At 39.7% G+C, this 19,028-nt stretch overlaps 1 protein-coding gene across 11 annotated transcripts in view; it reads right to left on the bottom strand.

Moving 5' to 3' along the window:
* The window catches only part of ENOX1 (ecto-NOX disulfide-thiol exchanger 1), a 365,091-nt gene that overhangs the window by 152,311 nt on the left and 193,752 nt on the right, over positions 1-19,028 (bottom strand). Inside the window, exon 4 of one of the 11 annotated variants that reach the window (XM_083811368.1) lies at positions 12,359-12,481. The exons of 8 other annotated variants lie outside the window; for them this stretch is intronic. The gene's annotated coding sequence lies outside the window, so the exon portion shown is untranslated. Of the gene's footprint in view, positions 1-5,238; positions 5,716-12,358; positions 12,482-19,028 lie in introns of those variants that run through there. 2 more of the 11 variants (XM_083811362.1, XM_083811366.1) reach the window with 2 other exon arrangements.

The raw sequence follows: 19,028 nt of genomic DNA on the forward strand, positions 1-19,028 counted from the left end.
CTCATTTGGTTTTATTTGGTTTAGTTTAAGCTAGAAGGCATCAAATTATTCAAAATAATTGTGATGATGCAGGGGATTAAGACAATAGAAGTATGAACGGTCCTTGTTTGTCCAGGTGGCACTGCAGGAGTGCAAAACAGAAGCATGCAGAGACAAAACCCAGTCCTTTGAATTTACAGTCTTGATAGACAATGTTTTGTGAGACCAGTGAATTTCTGTCTGAAATATATGGTTTAATTTAGTAGTGCCTGGGTGACACCAGTGGCCTCTGATATATAAGCAGTCAGGTGAAATGACCTCTGTGTACCTTCTTGCTTGAAGCTCAGAGCAACAGCAAGCAGAGCAGTTTGAACGGGTCCCATTTATTATTCTTTTAATTGCCTGCTAATATTTCTTTCAGTGGGAAAGACTAATAGACCCCTTCTATCTCTAAATGTCTTCTAAACTACCTGAAATTGCAGTTCAACCAAAACAAATAAGGGGTCTTCTGTCCATTAGAAATAGAAAAGCAACTGGATGGGGATCCAGGAGATTCCTGTTCCTCAAATAGCTCTGCAATAGACCTTGGGCAAGTCATTTAAACTGTCTGTGCCTTGATCCCCACCCATGAAATGGGGTGATATTTTTTTTATCCTCCACTTCATTAATCTTGCATAGTCAGGCTGTTCTCTGCTTATAGGGTATGTTCAGCATGACAGGACCATGACCTGTGCCTGAAGATAAAACAAGATTGCATTAGGTCAAGGAATATATATATATATATATATATAATTATTTTTTATTTTTTTTCTAGGAAAAATGAAAACCAAAACAGACAAACCAAACAAATACACAAAGAGACAACGATCTTTTTTTTTTTTTTTTTTTTTAATGGAATCACTGTCTATCTGAATGTGGAGAAAATGGCAGGTTTCCTTTAAAAGGACTTGCAATGAAATTCACACTCTGTCAGGTGTAAATTACAGCCTGTATCTCATCTTGTTCTATCTACAGCTCCTTTCTTAGTCATGCATAGCGGCAGTGTACAAAAATATTTCCTGAGTGTGATCAAGCGAGTATGGGCACATAAGATGCAAACAAAATATGAGACTTTAAAAAAATTGTTTACCGGTATCTTAAAAGAAAACTGAAAGTTTGTAATCATGTCATTTCTCAATCAGGGAACTGATTTACAGTAAAGATGCTTGGGAACACAATTCAAATAAATCTATACAAATATTTTCTTTATGAAGTTACAGGGAACAGAGGTAGCTAAAAAGAGATGAATAAAAAATATATATCCTAGGAACATGATTATATTCTGTAATCATAGATATAGTAGATCATTTAAATTAAGTCCTTATCATAATAGAGCTGCTCAGTGGAGTAGCATGAGAGATATGCCTTTCATATTTTTTTCCCCACTGTTTTTACACGAAACCTTCTGATTGCATACACTTGATGACACCTAATAGATAATTGCAGGCAAATACCTATACACCATACTAAACTCTGCAAAAACCCAGCCTCATCTGTGCTCCTCTTTGAAATGGTGATTTCCTCCCCAGGTCCCATAAGCTAACGACATTGTGAAGTGCATCAATGACACACAGTGAAGCATCATCACCAGGTTTGCGAAGAGTCACCAGATGGAGCTGTAGCACATTGATGTGTTAATGCATATTTCAGGGTACAAGCAAGATTTCAGTCTTGGTAGAAATGCAAAGCTGTTAACTAGTAGAAATGCAATGTTGTTACTCTTCTTTAGGACAGCTGTGGCTAGTGGCAAGGGACAAGCAAATTCAGTTTAATTATGCACCCAGGAACACCTGAGCTAGGAAATCTTCTTTAGGTTGGAAATTTCCCTTTTTTCAGGAATACTTTAAAAAGTCTTCATTGTTAAGCTGTCTAGATCCATACTATATGTATCAGCTTTACTTCTGATTAGTCCTCCAAATACTTACTAGTTTGTTAAGACTACAGCTCAGAGGAGAAGCAATAATTTTCTAGATGTTTATTGAAGCACTTCCTTGGGCCACTCAAATTAAAAATTTACTTGATAAGTGCATGAATAAAACAGATTCACATGGCTTCTCAGTGAGTGAACAGATGCCATATCTGCTACAAGTGGCTATGGATTCTCTGAAGAGCCTGCAGACAAGGTGCCAGATTTTTCTCTCATCTTGGGCTCTCACCTTACACTTTCCAGGATAAGGTGATGAAGCTTTTACCCTTGCCTTCCTAGTAATCAACATCTGGGCCAGTAAATTAGGCTTAATTGGGGACCATGTATGTTTCTAAGGGGGCTTTAATGGTGAAAAGATTCATGCTCCATCTCATCTCAGTTATACTAAGAATCAAGTATGCAGATCCATCACTGAGAATGGCCTGGCCTCTGCTATCATTAATTGAAGCATATTAAGAGACTTGGCAGAAAAAAAAATTATCCAAATTTGAAATGTCAAGAGACAGATCCATCTAGTTTCACATCCTGTTGTTATAATATACCTTAATTACAGTTAATTAGGAGATATTGTTCCTGGTGGAAGAGCATCTGAGGCAGCTTTTGTGGGTGATTAAACACTGAACAGAATCGGATACATTTGTTGAATGCAGGATCTGTTCATTATGACTGTACAACTCTATCTAGAGTATCATTCCTGTTGCATAGCAAAACAAAAGAAAGTCACAGGCCAAAAATATTTCCCTTGCCTCATGATGCTTTAAAATTCCCCGCTGGCTTCTTAAATTTTTTGTTGCTGGCCTCTTAGGACTCTAGTGCATGATCCAACTCCCACTGAAGTTAATCAGAGACTTCTCAGTTGCCTTCAGCTGAGCCACATAGGAACCTAAATGAACAGCAGGTAGAGGAGAGGGCTGTGGGAAAATTGCTATAGGAATGGACCTCTGAGGAAAAACAATGTGGTTGGACGCAATGTTAATGAGGGTTTTGATGCCATTTGTGAAAGAGCAATCTTTGATTTGTTGGAGGAATGTGATTAGCCAGAATCCTCTCCTTGTATAAAACACAAAAGGTAGAAATCCACTCTGAAGCCACAAGTTCAACTTCTGCTATTGTCAATAAGGTTTATGCACACTCATCGATCTATGACTGAATATGACCCTGAAATATGTTTTGCTGGGCTGCCTGTGATCATTGCTCATGCTTGGAACTGTCAGGATTGGATTTATAACTGAAAAGTAAGCAGTGCATATCTTCTGCCTGAAAAGTATCCAAATTAACATTTATGAAGTAATCTTTTTTTTTTTTGTCAAAAAAAAAAAGAAAAAGAAAAAGAAAAAAAGAGTAACATTATTGGCTAGATTACATTTAGAAGAAAAAGTCTTCTCTGCCATAAACTACATGCATGCTGCATTCCTAAACACTCCTTTACTCTGAACTGCAACAATTTGATAAATCATTTGCTATTTACTCTTTAGTGCAATTAAATGCTTTGGGCAAAGAATATTTTTTATATATATATATATATATATATATATAAAAAAGCAAACCCACTCTTTTAATGCATTTTTCCATTCCCAGTGATGGATTTTATCTTTGATACGCAATCCAGCTATTTAACTACCTCTCACCACTTCTCCCATGAATTGTTTATACAGCAACTTGGCAGCATAATTTGCATATCACAGGAAAGATCCCATTACATGTTCCCAGAGGTGCGGTTTCACCAGCTTTATCACTTTCTGCCACCTATGCATATCCCTGAAGCAGAGTGTCTGGTTAATCCAGAAAGGCATTTCTTGGCTGCCAATAGTAATTAAACATTAATGGTGCAGTTACAAAATTTTCAGTCACTCAAAACTTCTCCCCTCCACTGTCTTCCATAAATATAATACCTAAAAAAGATATTTATCTTTCCATGCAAATTTTCCTGCTGCAGGAAGATCACAGAGCGTTACCTTTGCAGTAATCTACGCAGCTGTAGGCTTGACCTAAAATAATTAGACGAGGAACAAATACACAAAGAAAGAAGAGTTTAAAAGAAGGAAAACCTGTAAGCAGTGTAACTCAATGCACCAGAGAAAAGTCAGAGAAGACTTGGGGCTGGACACTGCATTTTGCTCTCCAGACTGCTCTTTAGTGACTGAAGGGGACAACGGCTGCTACTTTCTTGGTCATGAAAAGACTGTGTTTGGATATGCTCCAGATTATCCTTCATCAATGGGATGAAACATGAAAAAAATGACAGTGGCATAACTTCCATCAAGAGGAACTCTACTGCAAGAGCATTCCTAGCAATATCAAAACATTAAAGAAATTAAAGGCATGCAAGATCCCCAGATGCAACACAGTAAAACACCAACATATTGCACTGCAAAAAGCATTGTTATTTTCTTGGGAAGACTCACAATGTCTTCCCTATAAACAAACTATCAGTCCTATGCCTTCAGATAGAGACATCCAACATACATTTGGGGGAACAAACACTGAGGGTACCAAATCTTGCTACCTCATCCCTGATCATCCCTGTGCAAATCCATCTTACAGTGAGAGACTACACACATGAAATTTCAGAAATGAAAACTCAGTTTGGGTGAAACTTGGACTCTGAGGTGTAGTGTAGACTTACTACCAAAACCAGCCTCCTTAGAAAGTACCCCATGAAAGAGGAGTAACACCCATCAGTTGCAGACAGTGCAATAAGAACTGCGCCAGTGCCTTTCTGTCTAGCAGTATAACAAAACCACAATGTTCCTAATGTTGCAGAAGGCTGGAAGATAGGAAATGCTTTGATTCACTGACAAAACTAAGGGGGTACTGAGTCAGCAGCTTCAAGTCACGAAGCCAACCTCAGTGAACAGTGATTGAAACTTGTTATCCTCCCACAGCCTGAGACCGCATTATTTAGTGCAATAGCTGGCAGTCACAGCAACGGAGCAAAAGGCAGATTAAGCACAGCTGTCCCCTAAGGTCCAGGGATAGCCTGGTTGGCAGTAAGGAAAATCGGAGCTGCTCCTGCCTGTTGAAAACAGAGTGTTTAGTTTTCGAGCCTGTCAGCATGATCCCTTTTGAACGCATTGTGTTTACTGACATGCCACCCTGACATTTTGGTTTAGTAGTACAAAAAAACCCCAACCAACCAGCCAAAAACAAAAAACAAAAAGCAAAAAGTAAGGTTATAAAATCAAACATGATGTTTTCTGCATGTTAAAATGAGAATTGCTCCCACGGAGACCTGGAAGCTCAAAATGCTGCAGCGCTGTGCCAGTACATGAAAACCAAAAAATGGAACTGACCTGGGCTTCATGGTTCAAGCGTGCAGTGGCAGGGATCCCGGTACTATTTCCAAATTCAACACTCGAATAAACACAGTTGTAGTTTCCCAAAGTGGATGCTTTTAATGCAATATGAAAAGGGTGAGAGAGAGGGCATACTCCCGAAGCCTATATTTCTTAGGTAGAAATAATTCTGCCTGGAGAAAGTCAGCTCGTGACTGTTTGCTATTAAGTCTGTACAGTAGAGAGGGAGCGTCTTTGAGTTCACATACTTAACGCTCAGTGGTGTGTCTGCGGAGTGGCAGGAAATAAACAACAGTGAGGAGGGGTTAACCAGAGACCTGCTGGCTAAAATCTATATGCCTGGAAGCAGGAGGAGGAGGGCTGCAAGGTCAGGTGTAGTTTAATTGTTTCTAATGCGGGGATCAGCCATGGATCTACCAGGCACAAAGATGGCTATCACAGCCTGTAGCCACTTCGCATCTCTCCCCTAAACCCAAACCAGCAGTTGTGCATTTTTTGTGACAGCCTTTCTGAACTGATCTAGAACATCCTCCTACACACAGAATACAGCACCAGAACCTATACAGTAAGCAGGAGAGGGAAGAGAGATAAAATAAACCCCCTATGCATGATTCTCTACCAGGATAGCTAAAACCCCTCAATCTCACCCCAAGATGCTGCATTTTCCAAATGATTTCCTGAGTCTCCTGGAGAAATACCACTGCTCTGTCATAATTACATTAAGAGAACATCAATGCAGAAGGTCAGGTAGACTCCAGTAAAAACATCTCAGGCTAAGCCTGATGGTAGATGGTAGAAAGATGGTAGAAAAATTCCTTTACCAATGGTCTGCCTACCAAAATTTCCCCTTTCTTCACAGTTGCCACGACACGCAGGAAGAGAATGCTTCTTTTAGCCAGCAGTAGCAGGTGGAGCAGAGGGGACATGGAGAAGAGCACAAGCCACCGAGTCCACATGTGGGTAGAGCTTGAGAGGAGGAGGGAGAGTAGCTTACCATAATGTCTGGAGATGTGCAGAGGAAGAAGGAGAAAAGTTATTCTTTAGAAGGGCTTGTTCAGCTGCAAGATGTAAAAGGAGGCAGCAGACATTTTCCAGAAGAAAATGTCTCATAAGTTCTGACACCGGCAGAAATCAGATGTGGTTGGAGACATTTTGCTAGCAATCTTCTCAGTAAGTTTTCTCATAGAAAGAACTGGGGAACTGCCCCCCAAAAAACTCAACCATGAATTACTGGAGACACAGAACTCAACACAGAATTACTGGAGAACAGTACCAGGGCAACACCCATCATAATGGAGAATCATAATGTAAAGCATAACATTGTGTTGAAGTTGCATACATTTGCGTGCAGGGTATTTATAGATGCTAACCCAGGCAATTCTATACCTGTAGATATTTATTCTATGCTTGCAAAATAAAATGGCATTTTTCATCCCATCTTGACTGGAAGAGAGAATACATTTGGGTTATAAATTGTTTAAAATTACTTGTTAATGCTATTGGCTTTTCTGTATCTGCTTGTAGGAAGGACTGGAGGGAGACGGATAATGCTTTACACATAAAATCGTAGAGGAGAAAACCAGAAAGAAAGCTTTGTTTTCAACATGTTTAAACTGTTCAGATGACAGGAATTGGTTGCCTTGGAAGCAGATCTGCAGCTGAATGAAACCTTTCACCTGTCCAACATATGAAATATTTATTATCCGAGGGTGACTAGAGATTCAATAAAGCCAGACGTACAATGCAGAAAGCAGACCCTGGCTCATCACCTCCGTGAATTTCACCAGTCCTGCGGCAGCCAGATTAGATTTGGCCACAGAGAGAGGGAAGTGGCCTCAATCACAGTTCTGAGTGTAAGGAGAAATAAAACAAGAGGAAGTAACATCTTAACTTGATATTCAATTCAATCGGGTTTGTGAAGTAAAATGCTGATGCTCCTCCTATACTGCGTTTAGTAAGTCTGCAAACTGTTATAGCTTCCAATTAGAGAAGAGAGCTCACTCTCTCTTTGGATAATTACTTTTCCAATTAATTATTCTTGGCCACTTGTTTCCTCATAAAAATTGCCCAATGTTTTTGTGTTGCAGCAGTCTTTTTTTTCCTCTTCTCTTTTGTGTGGGTTGGAATTAATTTATTATAGGGCTGAAACTTGGCAGAGATCCAGACACAACAATCTGAAAAATGTTCATACTAAAATTCAACGATGGGTTTCCTGGTTTATTTTATCTCAGAGCCTCCCTGAGAATTCGGTCCTACGAAACAGAGCACAGTTGATGCACAAGTGGGCATGTAATCCAGTTTACTTTATTTTTCAGGGAAAAAAAAAAAAAGACTTTTGACATTTCAGTTGCTACAGACACAACCCTGACTATGAACAAAAGCCAGAACCATCATTTAAGAAAGCGATGTTTTTGCATAGCTGCTTTCAGCAGAGAATCACACTTTTACAAGAACCTTGACATTTTTGCCCTTTATTACATTCCTTTTCTTTTTCCTCAGAAAACCTGGATTTCCTAGGACTTTGGCATCCTTACAATGGCTAGATAGCTTTTATGCCTGTATTCAAGAGGTGTTGAAATTGTCTAATTAAGCTAAGAGGAAAAAATGAAGATTGAAGTCCAAGGTCATCATCTCCTAAACTGTACCACAATAAAGTACAATATTTGTGCTAACTCTGTATATGTGTGTGTGCATGGGTAAAGTGACTGAAAAGTTGTAGAGAGTTAGCACACAACACCAAAATATGATAGCTCTTTTCAGTTCATGCGGCGTCCTTATCACACTCCACTTGGCAATTTCACAAAGATTTTAGCAGTAAATATTGGAGCAGATAGCATCACTTCCAGTCAGGGTTGCAGGCTCCTGGGTGCTGCATGGAATTGATCCTGCACTCACAGTTAAGATGGAGGTGAAGTATGAATGAGATGGGGAGGTGGGGAGGGGAGGATAAAGACAAGAAAAGGCAACATGGTCCCCGAACAATGCCATTGTGCCAGCTGCCCCATCACAGATAGAAACTGATGCAAGTACTGCTGGAAAACGGGGATGCCTGCCTTCACAGTGGCAGGTAACATCTATCCCTGACCTCTGTTCTCAGCACAACAGATTTTAAAATATTAATTGGTCCTGTGCTGCTCTGGTGCTAGTCCTGTGCCTCAACAGAGTGTGCCTCTGCTCCCGGGCAGCAGCACTGCCCGATCCCTCACTGTCATACTTAGCTGTGCACTCAGGAGATCAGGCTTTTCTAGATTTTGCCTTCATTTCCATTGCTTCTGCGCAAATTACTTCCTCCACGTCTGTTACAGTAACTTCACCCTCTTGCAGAGCTCTGTGCTCACACATTCCCAGCAAGTTTGCCAGAAAGAGGTTGCTAGGCTCCAAGTGCACCAAAAAGTGCAGAACGTGCCTTCTTCCCTGCCTTCCCATATGCCTGGAAGACCCCCCCCCCTCCTTTCCCACCATGGTACATCAAGTACCTTCCCTTTCTTTCCGAAAGCTGAGAATCCATCTGTTCGGCAAAGCGCTCCATCTGTAACGACGACAAGTCCAGTGATGTGCTGCCAATATTTCAACAAAGGGCTCCTCTAAACCCAGCCCCCTGAGTCTGCAGTACAGCCCACGTCCCCGGGGTGGGGATGCTCGCAGACGGGAGGCGTGCGGGGCTGGCGGGATCTATTCATTTGGTTTTCCCATTTCAACAAAATGCTTTCCCATATCCAAGGAAAGAGGCAGCAGCACTTGGCAAATGTGTTTCTGTTACGTGCCTCCTACCAGAAATAGTCAGACTTGGGTTCTGGAAAGAAAAAATATCCACTTTGTTGGGAGAGTTGTGGAGTGTCCACCTGGAAAAAATGCAAGGGATGAAGATGGTAAGGATGGATTATGATCCCTTTCAGGGACCACTGGGGACTGTATCTATGTCAAGCAAATTAGGGAAGGGCCCCAGTTACAAAGAAGGAAATGATGTTAGGTTTTCCAGCCAGCACAATGACAGCGAAGGGCCAAGCTTTGCGAACAGGACTGGTAAGTCTGGGGACAAATTTCCAGAAGAGAAATGTACAAGTGCTTTTGCCACTCACACTTCTGTATCAGGTCTGAACGCATATCATACACTGTATGAATGTATATATGTATCTATGTATATACACACACGCATACATATATGTGTATTAGACATGAGTTGCTTTTACAAACTTTGGCTGCTGCTTATACTTCACACACTATTCAGTCTCAGGCATTTTAAACACCCAGGCTTGATAGTTTTCCATATATGATTTAAACAGAAGTCGATGCACGCAGGCCTGGGTGTTTTGGATGTGCTTTGGATCGCCTACTTCTTCTGTCACTGTTTATCAGCTGCACAGCGTTAGCTTTACAGCAAGTTGCAATCCCATCAGAAAGGCTGGCTCTTAAATTATGTTAAGCTCCCAAAGTTTTCAAAGGTGATACTCTAACACATTATTTGTGATCACACTCAGCAATTTTTAAAATCTTGATAAAAACAGGAGAACTCTTGGCATTCGAACACATAACCTATACTATTTCAACTCTTTCATCTTTATGTGCTTTTAAAATTGTACATAGGAAAATAAAAGCTTGGACTCAACAATTCAGCATATCCTTCATGAAAGCAGCTTGCATTAAGCAGCAGGTACTTCAAAGAACAAAAAGCACATTTAAAGCAAATTAATTTTGTTCTTTTTGAACAATAAAGAACACAAGATTCACATCAGTGGTTGCTATCACATAGTTTAGCTTGATAGCACTAATTTATAATACATGTGCAAATTACCACACTGAATAATCTCTATTTACATGTCAGAAAGCAATTTAAAAAAATATTTTCTGTTTTTGTCTACTTTAGCTGCCATGTAGACAGCAAAGTGTCAAGCCTCTCACCTAGAAACGCAGGCAGTGCTAATATATCTGTCCTATAACGAGTTCTTTCGGAGAGAAATACCGATCCTTATCTAGCAAAGCACAGCAGCACATTTTGGAGCTCACCGATGTACAGCAAAACACTTTGGAGCATGTTTACGTTTAAAGCATTTGTTGAATAGGCAGAGATTAAGCATGTGTCTGGTCACTCTGTTGAGCTGGATCCTGTCTTAGGCTCCCACAAGGCAATCCAAAATGCTCTGTATCGTCACAGAGCTGTCCTGCACAGCCACCAAGCTGGCTCGAGCGCCCTGGCTGCTCTACAAGGGAGGTCTAAAAAAGGTGCTCTGTGAAAGATAACAAATGGCAACTAGAGACACATCCAAACATCACTAGGAACTTTCCCTCCAAGCCAGGCAAAACAAAGGCCTTTGAAACAGACAGGGCTGGTATGGCCCGGGAAGGCTGGAACACTGCTGACCCAAGACACAGGCACACACAGCTTCAAAAATCCTATCAGCTAAACTGATAAGGCAGGACACCCTGGATGGAACATAAGCATCACTATTTCCTTTTTGCAGACAATAAAATGAAGCACAGACAGAGGAAGTTACCTGCTGAAGACCTGCTAAATCAAAGCTGTGACAGAAATTTGAAATAAATTCAGATCTCTGAATTCTAGTCTGAAACCCTAACCACCTGACCTTCTGGTTTAGAAATAAGCATACAAAGCAAGATTAAAGTAATTTATATGTCCATCATGTTATCCAGGAAAGGAAGTTAAAACATTTTGCAAAGAATTGTCCAAGTTACTTATCACAATGGAGGTGAGACGAAACAGCAAAGGTGCTGCAGGGTGCTTGTCAATCACGGGAGTATTTTCCTCTTCCAAATAGGTGTTAGTTAATTTCCTTCTCATTTCTTTCTGTTTTCTTCAAAATCTTTTAAAACCCCATTAATGTATCCAGCCTGGATTCACTTAATTTTCTTGACCTTTAAGACTTTTAAGTCTTCTCCCTACCCTTTACTCCTAAAGTGATTGCATGGCACAGAAAACCATCTGGTTTTCCCAAGCTAAATCCTTTGTAATCTGAGCAGTGCTCATCTCTTGAAAGCAGGCAAGCAAGAATGCAACCTTGTATACAAAAAGTCAGCCCGCCTTTCCTTTTGGAAAGAAAAGCTTCTTCCCTCACTAGTACATGAGTGAGCAGGAGCACAAAGCCACCTTTCAAGGCAGAGGGGTTGTCTTGGGCTGTAACAGTTGCAGTAAGTTTGCAGGTGGAATGGTTTACATCATGCCATGACTCTGAAACATTCTGCATTTTTTGGTCTTGTGAGGAGACATCTGTCATCTACTCAAAGCTGGAAGTTGTACTACTGGATACCAGCTGAGTTGTGGTTCCTCTAGCACTCAAGCCTCAACTCTCCTCTTCTAGTTGCATATCCAATTGTGTCACTTTTCAGCCTCAGTGTGCCGTGTCTCCACTAAATCTCCTTGTGGTTCTCCTCTCCATGGGTGCTACAACCCTCCACGGGAAAGAAACTCGATGATCTAGGCATGAGTTTCTGCTGGGGCCCCACTGAGATATCTCTCTTTGAAACACCAAGGAGGGAAACAACCTCCAAATGAATGAGTATCATTTAGTATCTTGTACTAAAACCCTGCGGGGATCATGCTGCTATGATCCTTTAAGCTGACCACAAGCCTGCAAACTGAGAACCTAATTGCTGCTGATAGGCGCGAGCCGGTAACACTTGAAATATTCTCAGTGTGAGCTCTGCCAACAAGAGAGTGACGAACTTTTTCTCTCCTCCTTTCCTCTCTCTGTGAAAAGACCTGTTTCCCAAAGGACGGATCTGTTTCCAAAAGCACACATTAGCGCTGAAGCTGGACGCCAACACTGCATGCAATTAAAAGTGCTGGCTGCAGCACAACTTCATCTTTGGCACACACCTGAAGGACCCATCAGTCTCTCTCTCTCTCTCTCTCTCTTTTTATTATTTAAAAACAGTCCTTGAATATCCTGTCACTCCAATGCAGTAGCTTTCAGTCAAGACTATACAAACTGTCTCCTCATAAGCACATGTGTGTGTCCGCTCTTGCAGATAACAAACAGGCCAATCAACATACTGGCCAGCAAGCACTGTATATTTACACTCAACATTCAACTTGCTGGGCACCTCATTTTAAACAAACTTTCTTTAAATATTTTCTTCAGGTTCCCTCAAACTTTCTTACCACTTCAACTCTGTTCATAGCTGCTTCTTCACAAGGCAATTTTGTTGCTCAGTTAACTTTCACATTAATCAGGTGAATGTCTCTCCCCAGTATGTCTAACAATTGCTCATCAGGTCTCCAACACTGCTGAAAAATAATTAAAAACCTGTTTTCAATAAACAAGCTATAAAGTCATTAAGGACAAAATACTGTGTAAGAAATGTATTGGAAACCCAGGGATAGAAAATTCTGATCTGGCATAGGCTGGGCAGAATTAGTTGAATACCAAATTAATTGCTAGTAGCATCAGGCAAATAGCAAAAAGAAAGATATAAATATTCACTTCATATTAACAATGAATTTATTGTGGCTGAACACAAGCTCCTTTTATGTTTGCTTCCTACAAATAGTCATGCAAAGCAAATGTGAAGCTTGTACACTCTGCGATTTGCTTCCAGAATAGGAGGTATAATTGATATGGGATTTACACAGCTTGACAAAGCAAGGGAAGCTGGGCTCCCAAAATCCTTTGGAGCCAGCACACAAAGGTAATTAAACAAACCGGTAAAGGAACTGGCTCTCTGCACCTTCCTTAGCTAGCACCATGCACACGGATACCTAATTACAGTTTGTCAGCAACTGAGGTGATGAGAGCAATCTGCCATCAGGCACTTCAAAGAAAAAATAAACTAGAGATAATACTTCCATAGGAAGAACAAGAGACTGAATTTGTCAAGTAAATGATTCACTTTGCTTTAATTGTGATGTGTAGAGTGAAATGGCACAGTGATATCTCAGTGACCAGATAAAATATGTCACCTTCTCCTCTCCTGGTGAACCATGCAGCATTGAGCAGATGTGTTGACATCCCCTGCCTGCATTAAAGGAGAACAACTGGAGAAGGTGTAAAACCCAGTCCGTGAATAAAACAGGTTTAAATCAGCCCCAAGTCAATCACCCTACCTTCAAGTCAGTCACTGACAGCAGAGGCAACATAGAAATAATGAGCATTTACATTTTACAATTCTCCATGTGTTTAGTTAAGGTAGCGGTGGTTAATCTACTGCTACACTTAATAAGATACTGTTAAATTATACTTAAGTATAATCTTATATCTTGCTAGCACAATTATAATCTCTAACTCTCCATCTAACATCAATCACTAATTTGCTCTCTGGCAACGTAATTTCTTCTTATAAAGCATTCATCTCTAACAAGCCAAGGTGTGCGAAGTGTTACCAACCCTGCAGAGATGAGCTGGCAGGGTGAAACTCTGGTCCAAGAATGAACCACCCACCTCCTGAAAGCCATGGTGTTGTAACCCAGAAGGAACTCCATGACATGCAAGAGAAGACATACAAATATATGATACACATATAGTCTCAGAAGGGTATTACTAAAGACTAGTAGTGGAACTACTAGTGGTAGTAGTGAACAAGCTGTGGAAATGATTTAACTATTGAAAAGCAATGACTGGACTGTGCACAGATGATTATCAGATCCACGGGGCTAGCAAATAGAAAAAGGGGGGAAAAAACCACCCCCACCACAGCTGGAAAAACAAAACAAACCAAACAAACAAACCACCAACAACAAAAACAAAACCCACTACCTCTGGAAAGGACGTTTCTAGTAAAATGTTGGGAAGAAAAGGGAAAGCGGGAGTTTCCTGGCAAGGAAGCCATGGATAGAAGTGATATTTTTACCTTGATTCTGTGTGTTAGTGATCTTTCTACATGACTATAAGGCTTAGCTCTACGTTGTTCTCTGCTTACTCGACACACCAGGCAGCAGGAATTTCATTGCTGCACAGCAAGACTTCTAGTGCTGCTGGAGCTTCTTGTATGCTCTCTGTCCTGTGCATCAAATTAGACCTTTTCTTTTTTCTCAGTATTGTTTTGTATCTGCTCTTCACATGTAAAGATTCTCCCTGTGGACTTTTGGATAATCCTAGCCTCCGAGGAAGGCACACATATATACATGGTTTGTTAAACAGTCATTGTATATGCTTATATGCAAACAAAAGCAGGTGTGCCTGCATCTCATCTGAAGTTTGCTATTCAATAATGTGGGGAGGTAAGATGGGGGTGTTGGGAGGGTGTTGGGGACAAAACGCTTTCAAAGGGGACCTAAATCCACTGCTTTTGCAAATTCCTCACGTCATAATTCTGAATAAGTACCAACCTTCATCAGTCATAACTTGCAGGTTGTTATGGACATTGCAATTCTATGCAATGATTACAGAGACATTAAGGCATATAGGTACCAAATATAATGGACATTTCTAAACAAAATAATTAGTTGCCAATTTTTGCTTAACGAGCAGGTAGATGAAAAGCTACTGAAAATTAAAAATGATTTAAAGTAGTCCTTGGTAAACTGCGTGTGTAAAACATCAACACTTTTGTCATGAAAATGCTTCAGAAATGCTTCATGGAAGAAGACAAATTGTTCCAGTCTCAAAAATTACAATCTTGGCTGCTTACAGTTAAGCTACACAAAACATTTTGTTTAGCTAAGCCAAAGCTTTATTCCTCAAAAGCTTTATTCCATAGCCAAGAAAGCCAATGCTCAGAAAGAAAGTAATAGTGAAACTTAGCCAGTCTGGTCACAATTATTTCATTGTCCTTTATAAGCTCAGAATGATCTGTATATGGTTCTGATAAACAGCTCTGCTGGCTAAGTAAATAATACTGATGAATCCCATTTGGCCTTTATTGTGCATGTGTCTTGCAAGAAACACGAGTTTTCACAGGATTATTTTTTTTCTGTCTCCCCAGGAAGGCGCAACTGTGCAAGACCTGTCCCAAATAAATAAATAAAAAAATTACTAGTTATAAAAACAGATGTCCCAGTAGTAATTGCAGGATGATGCAGCAAGCAGAAATAACCATGTGAAGTATTCATGGTAAACTATTCTTCTGTGCTAGTTTCTACTCTATTTTTCAGAGAAGGGCACAAACATTTATTCAGATGGCTGTAGCCTTAGAAAAGACATAGGCTTTCTTTCAGCTTTCCTTTCCTTTCCTTGGTCAGGCATGTCCTATTTCCAGACTTTTACTACAGGTCATACCTACTACAGTCCATATAAAAACCACAGTGTTCATAATCCATTTGTACATACTCCATATTCCACTTTTTGTTGTAATATGCTATAAAACATGTTATATGTTGGATAAAAAGTTCTTCTCCTACACCATATGAAATTCTGAAGTTTATTTCACCAACCTAAATTGGTCCAAAGATAGCGATCAAAATCTTAAACATTTTCTTGAACTGCAAAGAAGGTTTCCATTCATTAGGTATTTCATATCAATGTTGTTTTAAAAGTTTGTAAATTGTCTAGCTTAAAGTTTAAAAAGATTTCAAAAGGAAATGTATACCTTTTTAATTAGAAAAAGTAAAACTGGGATATTTTACTAAAAACAGTTAAAACATTGTTATATTTCAAACAGTATTGGTTTTGATTGTCAGCTTTTGACAAAATAATTGTAAAAAGTCTTAACTTTAAGAGATTTTCAAAGAAAATTTTCTGTGGCTAAGGTATTGAAAAAGCATGTTTTGCAAAACACGTCTGCATGAAGATACAGATTAATAGAAGAAGCAAGAAGATATGCGTATATTTATATGGGAAAGCAGATCCATCTGTGGCCATAATAATATTTATTAGACTTGGGCTTATTTTCAGTGTGAATGCAGGCATGTTTTAATATTCCAAACAACCACAGAATGCTTCTTCTTGCTTTGCTCATAAAAAAAAATATATATAATAAATAAATAAATAAAAGAGAGAGAAAAGAAGAAGAAAACACCACATATATGTATTATGCATGGATACAGATACATATTTTCTACCTGATATTATAAACTAAATGTGTAAAATGCATAGATGCAGAGAAAAGTACGTGATATTGCAGTTTACCAAACCCTTTCTTTAACAACCTTTCCATTTCTCATTTGTGTAAGCAAATGACAGCAAACCCAGCAGTTTCTGAATACATACAGAACAGTTCAAATATGCTTGAGACTTAGAAAACTGCAAAGTATATAAAATGAACAGCATTTATAGAAGCACAGAAGCACAGAATGAAGGCACCTCTGGCAGTCATCTGATACAATCCCTTGTTCAAAGCTTGGTCAGCTTAGACCTGGTTGCCTATATCTATGGGATTTTGAATACTTCCAAGAACAGAGTTCACAGTATCGTTGTGCAATCTGCTCCACTACCTGATCACCTCACTGTAATTTGCTTTTCCCTAATATCGAGACGGGATTTCCCACGTTGCAAGATGTGTCCATTCCCTTCCCTCTTTCATCATTTCTCCTTCCAAGAAATGTCTGGTTTCATCTTCCTATACCCCGATTAGACAGCTGAAGATATCATTTAGATCTTCCCTTAGACATGTTTTCCTAAGGCAAAACGGATGCTCAGCTGTCTCAGTTTCTTCTTCTATGTCATGTGCTCCATCAACACTCAAGAAATCTGAAAAATGCCTACTATAAAGGCACAACACAAACATACAGTCGCTGTCCAAACCCCAGCCAAGACGGCTGGCAGATTATCATCTATTTCAAAGGACTTTTGATCAAATCCTTATTTTACATGTGCACTTGAATGAATAATGAGGATGGCAGGAGGAGGGGAAAGATTAATTATGTCACAGAGCCATTTAGTTTGAATGGTTTTTTTTTTCTGTTTAAAGTTTTTTCATCAAAATTCATAACTGGACCTTAAGCATCTTAGTTCTTGTTGTACCAGAGGTTGCACACTGCTGGCTTCAGAGAGAAGTTTCTGAATGTCCTGACACATAATTTGGTTTAAAATGAACTGGTACATTATACCTACCCGTTCTACAGCAGGAGTGGAAATCTTCAGATTTAATTTGCTAAGTCTTTTGTTCTTTCCTGGTTGTGGCACCCAGTGACCAAAGTACACTGTGTACAAATAGCACTGTGAGAAAGTACATTACCACATTGCTGGCAAAACACTGATTATCGAATTCTTATTAAAGTTCTAACATTTAGATGGCTTAACTTCCAGCTTTCAGCACTGGAATTCATCTATCTCTCTGTGTACCTTTATACTTTGGACATTTCATGATTCCCCTTGAGAATATAGGGAAAAGGAAGCTGTCCATACATTCCTCAGATACAGAAATTGATTCACTTTCCCAACAGAAGCATGAACTAATAGGATGGTGAAATTGTGAATCACATATTCTGTGGCTTTAAGGTAAGCTGATAAAGTCATAAAATGAAGCTCCCCGGAGAGACCAAAACCCAGCAGGGTATATTAGAACACATTTTCTGAATAGTTTCTTATTTTCTGTCCAACACAATATATGTTTTGAGTAAAACTTAGAATAATATGATCACTTCTGTCATCATCACTTAGTGATTTGACCATTTTTGTTTGTTTGTTTGTTTTTTAAAGTCAACCACCAAATAGGGAATTTACAAGCATCTCTTCAGAAACAACACAAAGCCTTCCACAAACTCCACGTTTCATTGTTTTCGTTCCCTAGAAGCAGGAAGTGCACTAGCTATTAGATATGAAGTGGCTCGAAGTCATTAGTATTACCCTTTTTCAAGAACCCTTTTTTCCCCAGCATTTTAAGGGCAGTCAGCCAGCAACATTTGCTGCGTGACAGACATCTGCAAGAAATGCGAGCGCATACAAAATCCCAGCTTTCTGACAACTCCAGCTAAATTACTACCTTTAGGTTTCAATATAAGCTTGCTGCTGTATGCAGCAGAGAAAGCACAGAGACAATCCTCTCTCCTAGACATCCTAGAAGACATAACTAAAACAAGCTACTGCTGAAGAAGGAAGTTCTCTTCTGCTGACTTCTGTATTTCTTTTACTAATTATTCCTTGAGTTTTCCACACCTTCTGCAATACTGTGATGGAGAGCACATTTGACTAGTAAAAGGATCTGAAGGTCTCCTGTAAAAAGGAGGGGGTTCTTCTGTAGATAATTTTCATACACACAGGTAGAATGAGGGATAAAAGTGCATTTATTTGACTTTTAGAACATAAAAGGTCTGGCACTTGAGACATGGAATATTACAATGTAAAAAGGTTTGTTGAGCTCTCTAGCACTCTTTCTGGATGATGTGAATGAGATCATCCGGATCAAAAGGGATATATGACCTTGAAAGTATAGAAGAAAAATCTTACTATGATTTCTCAGGAAAAGGGCTTCCAGTCAAAGCAAAAGGTCTCAGAAGGCTGAGAAAGACCCTGTGTGTATACAGAAAGTACAGGCTGGCACAAAGAGAGCATGCCATGGTAAGGCACAGCAGGGAGTGCACCAGGAAAGATTGCTTATGAGAGAGAACACAAACCAGAACCTTGGCACTAGATGACAAGATAAAACAAGAACACAGAAATAAATTTGTAATTTAACAGTGAAGAGATTAGAGCAGAAGGTTTCCAAACAAATGAGGTCGCCCACACCAGAGGTGTGGAGGGAAGATCCTGTGATCTGTGGGAGTTCAGCTGAAAGATGGAGTGGGAGGAGGAGAAACCCCAAATGCTATGTAAGAATGATGGGAAAGGGAGGACACGGCCGTAAAAGCAAAGGGAGGAGAAAGGGTCAATGAGACTGGAGTAAAATGAAAGTGAGGTGCTTCTGAATGTTGTTATGGTTATTATATAAATTACATAAATTATTCACCACTCATAGAG

The sequence above is a fragment of the Anser anser genome, assembly GCF_964211835.1.
Source record: "Anser anser genome assembly, chromosome: 1".
NCBI lineage: Eukaryota > Metazoa > Chordata > Aves > Anseriformes > Anatidae > Anser > Anser anser.